Raw genomic sequence first — 10,000 nt, forward strand, 5'->3', positions numbered from 1 at the left:
AGAAAAGAGATATTTGTAATTATTAACTGCCAAGGATGATCATTTTTATAATGGCTCGTTTCCACTGACTGCTAGCCTGGCTAACGTCAGACCTCGTCTCATTGAGACGTGGTCTGGGAACCACGTTCATTTTCTCGCATTTGAGGTGTGGTTTACGAATGCCCAGAGCCGTTTATTGGGCGCTACGAATGTCTATCAAATGCGCCTGTACGTAGCTCATAGCCAATCGTTTCAATTATACCAGATGACGTATGTAGAGTGACAGAAATTCGACGAGGAAGAAGACAATGGGTCAGAGATTTATGTGTACACAATGGCATTCAGCTATCACTATCTAAGGCTGCATCGAAAGGTAACTTCGCGTGTGCTGCCATGTTGGATCATTTGTAAAAATGGAAAATTTGATCCAGGTTGTGAGATCCAGGTTGTGAGATCCAGGTTGTGAGATCCAGACTCTGACGTCTCTGTAATGGTTAAACGAGATATAATTCGTCTTGTGTATATCTAACGATCGATGCTTGGTCTTTTGAATCTATAATTTGTTCCCTGGCCAATCGTTTTGCCTGAGGGCTAAGTGAAATTTCATAACTTTATATTTAGGCTATTTAACTTTACCGTTGTAACGTTAGACTAGAGCGCTGACCTTGTATGTTTGACTGAATTGTTTGCTTTATATCTTATTGTATAGCTTCTTGTACTTGTTACTTATACTTTTATAATGGCTATCATTGCCAAAAACTGAAATTTAACAAAAAGAGACAGAGTTTAGTTTTGTCATTTTAAATGTTATTACAGTGAAGATGATCAGAGTACAAATGCACATATTGCCTGAACCATATTAATAAATCTAAGATTTTTCAAATTTAAACGAAAAGAGGCAGGGTTGTGTTAAATATTTCGTTTCGTTATAAATAGGCTAACATTATACATGCAGCGAATATAATCAATACGAGTTGTCTGAACCACATTTGTGTAGTTATAATGTTTAAGATTTCTTTAAATGAAAACAAAAAGAGGCAGTGTGGTGTTTTATAACATATTTTGTTTTATTGTTGATTAAAATATACACACAGAGCTAACCGGAGCAGGTGAACGCGCTGTTCTATTTGCAGAATTTCGCTTCTTCGCGCGAAAATGATGTTGATCGCTTCTTTCCAGCACCACGCCTATCAAGTAAGGGTACTGTTTGGCAGTGGAAACACTAGACGATTCATGGTTTACTGACCTGAACCACACCGTACTGTACTGTACTGTACCGTACCACTCAGTGTAAACGAGCCATAAGATGTCTATACATTTTACAGAAATGCTTTTGTTCTTTATATTTTTTGTTAACACATATTGTTTAATGTATTCAACTAAAAGAAAACCTTAAGATATAACGTCAGCTGATTCAGATTTTGTAGATCATTTAATTTTCTCAAGAGTTTAGGGTCGGCGTTCTTTTCTATGCAGCAAAAAACTGGCTTAGCTGAGCCTAAAGTTGTTTCATGCCTTGTCAAGAAAAAAACTGAATAAAGTTTTCCTTATCAGACCTTCAGTTCTCCTCTCTTACCGTTTTGAGTCAATTCTATCAGCATAGCCAAGAGCAGAACGCTTATCCTCTTTCCTGGATTAAAGCTTTTACCCAAGCTCACAATTCATATTCAATCATTTCTCAGTATTAAGCTCAAGTAGCACCAATGGGGAAAAAAGCGAATATAGTAGACTGTGCCAGTTATCGTACAGAACGTATACACTTGAGTCAGCATATGGTTATCGTGTTTATAATGTTTCACATGTTCTTGTTGAAAAAAACAATATCCACATGCTCGAGTGAGAAAACGCGCTGCGCTGACAGACGTTGTGTGCTAAACTTGAAGGAAGCAAGTTCCTAGAGCTATTGGCGTAAGTTCCTGGATTTCGGCGTGTTCACACCGCAGGAACTAGGAACGATTTTAGTTCTAGGAACTCTTTTTGGAAGAACTAATTACAGTTTTTCTCGATTGCTTAAACACATTTCTTGTAACTATGCCTCGTATTCTCAAAACTGTAAACACGTCTCACCCAATTCCCCAAACATCCAAAATGACGCTCTACACACAAAACCATTCACTCTTGCTGAAAAAACAAACTTTGCCCTCAGACAGGACACACAAGCCCTCAAAATCACACACACTACAACATAGTCTATCACACTGGTGTAATAAATTCAAAACAACATTTCCAAAACTGGTAAGTTATGTTGCTTGTGGTTCCCCCCAAAAACATTTTTTTATATTTACTTAAGATGTGTGTGACCATCATATGACAGTAAAAGAGCACACACAAACCTTATTCTAATATGGAACTGTATTGGAATGGTAAAGAATGTTGGTACGTGACAGGAGGGCCTCCACTCAAGGAGACAATATGATGAACACGTCTAAGAATGTTCCACATATGATTGAAATACCATCATTGGCCTAGAAAGATAACATTCTGGGAGTCAAGACTATAAAGGAGAAAGGATGCTTCACTGTCACACTCCGTGTCACTCTGTGTGACTGTACGATTGCTGACCATTTCTTACAAGAAAATAAACCTCATCAAAGACTATTGGAAATGTTTGTCTCTTATTCAGTGAATTTTGTTTGCCACCACACCTCCCTGAAGGTTCTCGAGGCGACGGTAAAGCGACTCAAATTTGGCCTTACTCGTAGCCCAGCCTCCCTCATAGTCATACCATTGACTAAGACGGTCAACTAGAGTGGCTTGAATTTCATCTGAGACTGCTTGTCTTCTTGCCCTTGCCCTTCTTCCTCCTTATCCCTCCTCGATCTCTTTTTTCATATGTCTTTCTGGATCCATTGTTCCAAAACTCAATGAACTGATTTGGGCCCTTTTATCTATCTATTGAAGGATCTGATTGATGTGTGTTAAATTTTGACTCTTGGTGTTTCCACTTGGGCAATTGTGTGCTAACTGAGCTGAAGCTGTGTTGACTTGAGTGAACAATATTGAATGCTAGTGCTTTCTAAATGACAACATGGTGTAGGCAATGAGAAATGAAGGGATTTGTGTGTAGAGTTTTGCAGTGACAGTTCAACAAATCTGACTCCCTTGAAAGGTGGAAAAGAAACATGGCCGTTGGTGGGGCAGGGTGACTTTTAACATCTGTCTAGGGACTGCAGATGAAAAATAGCCTTCTGGCTAACTCTGGCATATTGGCAGGAATGCTTATTAATATGCACTGTCCCTGTAATAAATAAATAAATAAATAAATAAAAATAAACTCATGTGTCAAAACAGGGAATAGTGTTTATAGTTTAGAGAAATGGGTGTGCTTTTTGATAAATGGCATTATGGTTTTGAAATTTTAGTTCAAAAGCCTGGTTATAGTCTGGAAGAAGAAAGCCGTTGTGTGTACAACTGTGACAATAAACGCTTACCAGGATCCACTCCCACTCCACCTGCCCTTATGAAACCCTCCATCACTCCACCTGCCCTTACGAGACCCTCCATCACTCCACCTGCCCTTATGAGTCCCTCCATCACTCCACCTGCCCTTATGAGTCCCTCCATCACTCCACCTGCCCTTATGAGATGCTCCATCACTCCACCTGCCCTTATGAGACGCTCCATCTCTCCACCTGCCCTTATGAGATGCTCCATCACTCCACCTGCCCTTATGAGACGCTCCATCACTCCACTGGCCCTTATGAGACCCTCCATCACTCCACCTGCCCTTATGAGTCCCTCCATCACTCCACCGGCCTTTATGAGACCCTCCATCACTCCACAGGCCCTTACGGGACCCTCCATCACTCCACCTGCTCTTATAAATGGACTGCATTTATAAATGGTAAATGGACTGCATTTATATAGCGCTTTCACAGACCTATGGCCACCAAAGCGCTTTACATATATTCACCCATTCACTCACTCATTCATACACTGACGGCAGTGTCAGCCATGCAAGGCATGCTGGGGTTAGGTGTCTTGCTCATGGACACCTTGACACTTGGTCAGGTGGAACCGGGGATTGAACCACCAACCTTCCGGTTTGTAGACCAACATGAACCACTGAGCCACTGCCGCCCTTATGAGACCCTCCATCACTCCACCAGTCCTTATGAGACCCTCCATCACTCCACCAGCCCTTATGAGATCCTCCATCACTCCACCTGCCCTTACGAGACCCTCCATCACTCCACCTGCCCTTATGAGACCCTCCATCTCTCCACCTGCTCTTACGAGACCCTCCATCACTCCACCTGCCCTTATGAGACCCTCCATCACTCCACCTGCTCTTATGAGACCCTCTATCACTCCACCTGCCCTTATTGCCTCAGATTGTGAAGCACAGCTCAGAACACAACAACCTCAGGCACGAAGGCATGGCTCACCTCTGGCTGTGAAGAAAATGGGGCATCAGTGGGTTTTCAGCATGTCAAAGGCCCACTCTACTATGCTTCTACTTTGCTGTTGAGACGAGTCTCACAGGGTTCTGTACAGGCTCTCTGTATGAGGTGATGAGGCAGATGGTGTCCTCAGGCCAGGATAGCCTCGATGTCCCTTTCCCATCCATGATCAGATTCCAGTCTGACAGCAACAATGAGGGACATGATGGATGGCAGAGACAGGTGAAGGTGGGAACGGTGGCCAGCTGATTCACCAGAATAAAGCTGAAGAATGAGAACAGCTGTGTTGAGATGGCAGTAGGATGTAGGGTTCACTGCCTGTAAATATGTGATTGTTAGAACAATAAGTTTGAATAAATCTTTGTTTCATGAGTTGTTGACTCGTGTATACAGTGGGGAGAACAAGTATTTGATACACTGCCAATTTTGCAGGTTTTCCCACTTATAAAGCATGTAGAAGTCAGTAATTTTTATCATAGGTACTCTTCAACTGTGAGTGACGGAATAACTAACTCTCTTCATTTACTGCTACAAACTGATAACGGTCAGATAGGTATGATTTAAACCATGCTAGTGCAATTCTACCAATGCCAACATAGTTTTATAGTCTATTTAAAAGAATGTTGTGGCCGATAGTGTCAAATGCAGCACTAAGATCGAGCAACACTAATAGAGAGACACAACCACGATCGGATGATAAGAGCAAATCATTTGTGACTCTAACAAGAGCTGTCTCGGTACTATGGTACGGTCTAAATGTCAATTCAAGTCAAGTCACTTTATTTATATAGCGCTTTTTACAATACAGATTGTATCAAAGCAGCTTCAGAGTGACAACATGAAAATAATACAACAAAGTTTGTTTCTAGAAGAAAATTGCGTTATCATCCACCTTAAGTAAGGCAGATCAATAATATTGTTGAATATTAAATGTCCCCAACTGAGGAAGTCAAAAGCCAAGGCAACAGAGGCAAGGAACCAAAACTCCATCAGTGACAGAATGGAGAAAAAAACCTTGGGAGAAACCAGGCTCAGTCGGGGGCCAGTTCTCCTATGGCCAACCAACGAACCGTGCATGATTATGATTCAGGCAGCATTACAGGTCAGAGGTCAGATTGGATCAGAACATACAGAATATTATCCAGTTCCCTCTGTTTGGAAGTTGGAGTCACGCCGGTATGGAGACGAGTTTGTTGAGGATCAGTGCCAATGGCTGTCATGTCGATGAGGCCTTCACAGGGCAGATGAGGCTGGCACTTCAGGGATGCGTTGTCGTCGTGTCCAGGCGTAGGTCCACCATCTGATCTGGATACGGCCCGGATACGGCTGACTTCAGTAAACCTCGGAATAAACAGAAAGACTGACATTAGCTTAGATGCCATTCTTCTTATGATGTAATGAGTACATTGGGTGTTATAGGAAGTGTCCCCGGTTCCAGCTGACCTAATCTATGCAGCACAATAATTATTTAACTGAATTGAATAATAGAAAAGTATAATGTTCTATATGAATGCCAGGTAAAAGAGATGCGTTTTTAGTCTAGATTTAAACTGACAGAGTGTGTCTGCTTCCCGGACAATATTAGGAAGACTGTTCCAAAGTTTTGGTGCTAAATAGGAAAAGGATCTACCGCCAGCAGTCGATTTTGATATTCTAGGTATTATCAACTGGCCAGAATTTAGGACTATAATGCATTAAGAACTCACTCAAGTACTGCGGAGCTAAACCATTTAGTGCTTTGTAAGTAATCACTAATATTTAAAATTTATACAATGTTTAAAAGGGAGCCAATGCAAGGTTGACAGAACCGGGCTAATATGGTCATACTTCCTGGTTCTGATAAGAACTCGAGCGTTTTGAACTAGCTGTAGTTTGTTTATTAAGCGTGCAGGGCAACCACCATGTAGAGCATTACAATAATCTAGCCTTGATGTCATGAACGCATAGACTAATTGTTCCGCTTTTTTCAGTGCATATGCCGTAATTTAGATATATTTTAAAAATGAAAGAATGCAGTTTTACAGATGCTAGACACGTAACTTTCAAATGAAAGATTGGTATCAAAGAGCACACCCAGGTTCCTAACTGACGACGAAAACTTGACAGAGCAGCCATCAAGTGTTAGACAGTATTCTAGATCATTACGTGAGGAAGTTTTTTGTCCAGTAATTAAAATCGTAGGAAATTACTAGTAATCCAAATTTTTATATCAGCTATGCATTTCTTTAATTTTGTGAATTGGTAAGTTTCATCGGAGCGCGAAGAAATATAGAGCTGAGTATCATCAGCATAACAGTGAAAACTAATGCCATGCTTCCTAATGATCTCTCCCAAGGGTAGCACGTACAGAGTGAACAGTAAATGTGAGTGAATAAAAAAAACTAAATAAAATATTTCATGTTTTCGTGCTATATTTCATAATTTATAAAGACACAAATAGGAACATTTCAAAACAGTTTAGTTTGGCTTGCATTAACTATACATTATGCAAAAACATGAGCTGTTTTCTCCACATTAAAGAACCACAGATGACATGTATATACATGGTTTAAGAATGTAAAACATCCTTTATCAAATATATTTGTTAAAAGAATGTTCCAACCTATCTTTCATCCAAATCCTGACAGAAAAAGAAAACAACGAACAAGCAGCAGGTGAGAGTCTGGAGACGCAGGTAAAGTCGTGTGTCATAACGTCAGCCCGAAGATATGGAAATAAGACGAATTTCAGCATTTTAATCGTAATACCACAATAGGGCCTTTACAATCGTAATGACAAAATTAAATAACTAAACTATAAACCGCTGCCACAAATTTACCTGTTTTACAAAAAAATAACATTAACATATTGCCTTGGGATATAAAATAGCCAAATGATGAATGTACATTGTTGAATCTATGATGAATGTACCAAAATGTCAAAATATATTCTCCCTACCTTTTTTCATTTTATATATTTATATAGAACAGATAATCAGCAAAGTTTGGTGAAAGCATGCTTTATGTTAGTCCGTTTATTAATTAGTCCGTTTGAGGACCCATCTGACAGCTTGCTTGAACCAGTTGAAAAACCAGAGCTGCTACTAAAATGGTCTTTTATATCTTTGCTGTGGTGCATCATGGGAGGTGGGAGAAACCAAACTGGGGGTTAAAGGTGATTTTTTTTATTGAAGGATTTTTTTTTATTGAAAGACTGTAATGGTGAAATATGTTGTTATATAATTTTTATTTTTTTATTAGGGTACGTTCAAAAAGCTTATAATACTGAGGTTTGTTCATTTGGTGAACTTAATTTCTGGTTGCTTGCATGTCTGTCAGTGGTTGTGTCCATGGGCATAAATGCCCACTAGCTGAACTTCTACTGTGTTGTCTGTCTGTGATGGAAGTTATAGAGTAATGAAGCTACAAGCTACTGAAGGTAGGAATTATTGAGAGTGAGAAGTTGTTTTAATGTTGTTTATTTGGTTATCTTACGGCTTCATTAATGTCATTATAAATAAACTGTCAACAGCTTCAAGGTTTTCAGTTCTTTTAGTCTGGTATTAAAATAAAAATAAAATATAATTGTAAAAACTAAACGAAAAATCTGTTCTATGGTATGGCATAGAATGATATTTAGGAATATACACCTTCAATCCTCTGATCGCAGTAATATGGTGCTGTATGTAATATTTGTAATAGGCTAAATTTAAGAGTCACAGTACATGTTAAATTTCCTATGTGTTCTGTTCTTATAAACTTTCCTTTGCTACAAGGTTATGAAGATTGAGATTTATTGTACCACATAAATATGTGTTGCAGCTCTAGTAGCATAACTGAGGGTGTTAACAGTTTATTAGCAGCTGGCCTATGCCAATGTTTTGCCATTACTTAAGAGTTTCTTTTGTCTTTTGCAGCTTTCACACATATTTTGGGAAATGTATGTGTTTTATGTATTTGCCTCCCTTTTTTGTATAAATGTTCAGTGTATTTCATATGCTGCTTTTCCCTTTTATTGTAAGTGTTATCTTGTTCCCTGCAAGTTATAAATGTGCCCTTACAGCATTAACACTAATGGTGAATTCTCAGCCTGTTGTGTGAATCCCTCCTTGTTTGTAGACCTAAATTGTGAAGACTGAGGGTTTAGCAGCACAAGTTCATATAAGGTGGCAGATAAGGTACTTAATTAAAATTGAAGTAAAATTAAAATAGATATAAATTTTTGTAGCACCTTTTTGACATGTTTTACTCCTGTTTCACAAGCAGTAAATTATGCAGTCCCTTAAGTTTTTTTCTTCTTCCCTGCACCTCACACACAGCACTTTTTCTGTTTACAGTTGTCTGACTATTTCAGAGTTTTTGATGCTGACTTTATCCCAGATGTAGCAACTTTTCTTATGTCTGAATGAGACCAGAATTTGACCAGAGGACGCAATGACACCAAAAACCAGGAGGGGAGATGAAGCAGGTTTCCTCAAATACTGGGAAATTAAATGAAATTAAATTTGAAATTTGAAATTTGTCCTGTTCCTTGATCTCTCTTGTTACTGACAACTTCACCTAGGTAAGCCTTCATTATTTAGCTCCACTCAGTTGCTCTTTGAACTCTGAACTCTGGAGAGCTTTCTTTGGTAAACTGATTGAAAATTTGCTCCTGGTATCTCTTTTTGCATACTGAGATCTTAAGATCTTGGGGTTAAGCCATGTCTCGACAGTTTTGTTGGCGAAAATGGCCATTTTACAATGCAGCCTCTGACACTACACTGTTCCACTCATCACAAAGTAAGGCGTACATTGAATAAATTAATGTTAACAATCTGTTAAAATGTTTGTCTGCTTGTTTACCAAGGCTCTCCACATTACTGCTTTAAAAAAAAATTTAATCAGTCTTTTTTTGACGTTTCTGTTACTGTAGATGTATGCTCTTGTAATTTGTAAGTTTGCCTGTCCGATTTCTTTGTTCATCACGTTCTTTGCATTCATTTAACCTTGTAATACTTCCAAAATCTTTGTTCCTGTTCCCCTTGTAGTGCTTGTATTTATGCCTTTGCATCCATTGAGAAGCTAAGCATGTTTCAGTGTTTACTAACGCTTTCTACATTTCTACTGTTGTGCTTGTTTTTTTAGACTTTTTTTTTTTTAGACAAGACTTTTTTTTTTTTTCTTGTCTTGAATCGTTTCTGTTTTAGTTATTGTGGATGTGTACTTTGTAATATGCTGTTAAACCTGTCTGCATGATTTATATTTGTGCCCCTTTTAATTTAAGTCTGTTTCTCTTATTTGTATTTATGCTCTCCTTTTTAATTTGTGCCGTCCAAGTTATGGTTTGTATTATGCTTTGAGTTAATGTATGCTTTTGGCAACATATTTTGGCCACCTGCCCCTTGTTGACTCATTAATTTAGTCTCATTAATTTAGTCTCTGTATATATACTTTTTTAGTTCTTTGTCCATTTTTATAATTTAAATATGGATGTAGCAGCAGTTTTTCTTTGACCAAAAGTGTTTGTTCTATTCTTTTATTTTTTATTTATAAGATGGTCGGTAAATTGAATACATGCTGGATTTTTTGGATCCTGGTCATCCTGTTGGGGGTTACTTTGTGGCTCTTCCTGCCCTGTTCTCCTTAGCTGCGCCTTCC

This window comes from Abramis brama (assembly GCF_963993115.1).
Source record: "Abramis brama genome assembly, chromosome: 19".
Taxonomy (NCBI): Eukaryota; Metazoa; Chordata; class Actinopteri; order Cypriniformes; family Leuciscidae; genus Abramis; species Abramis brama.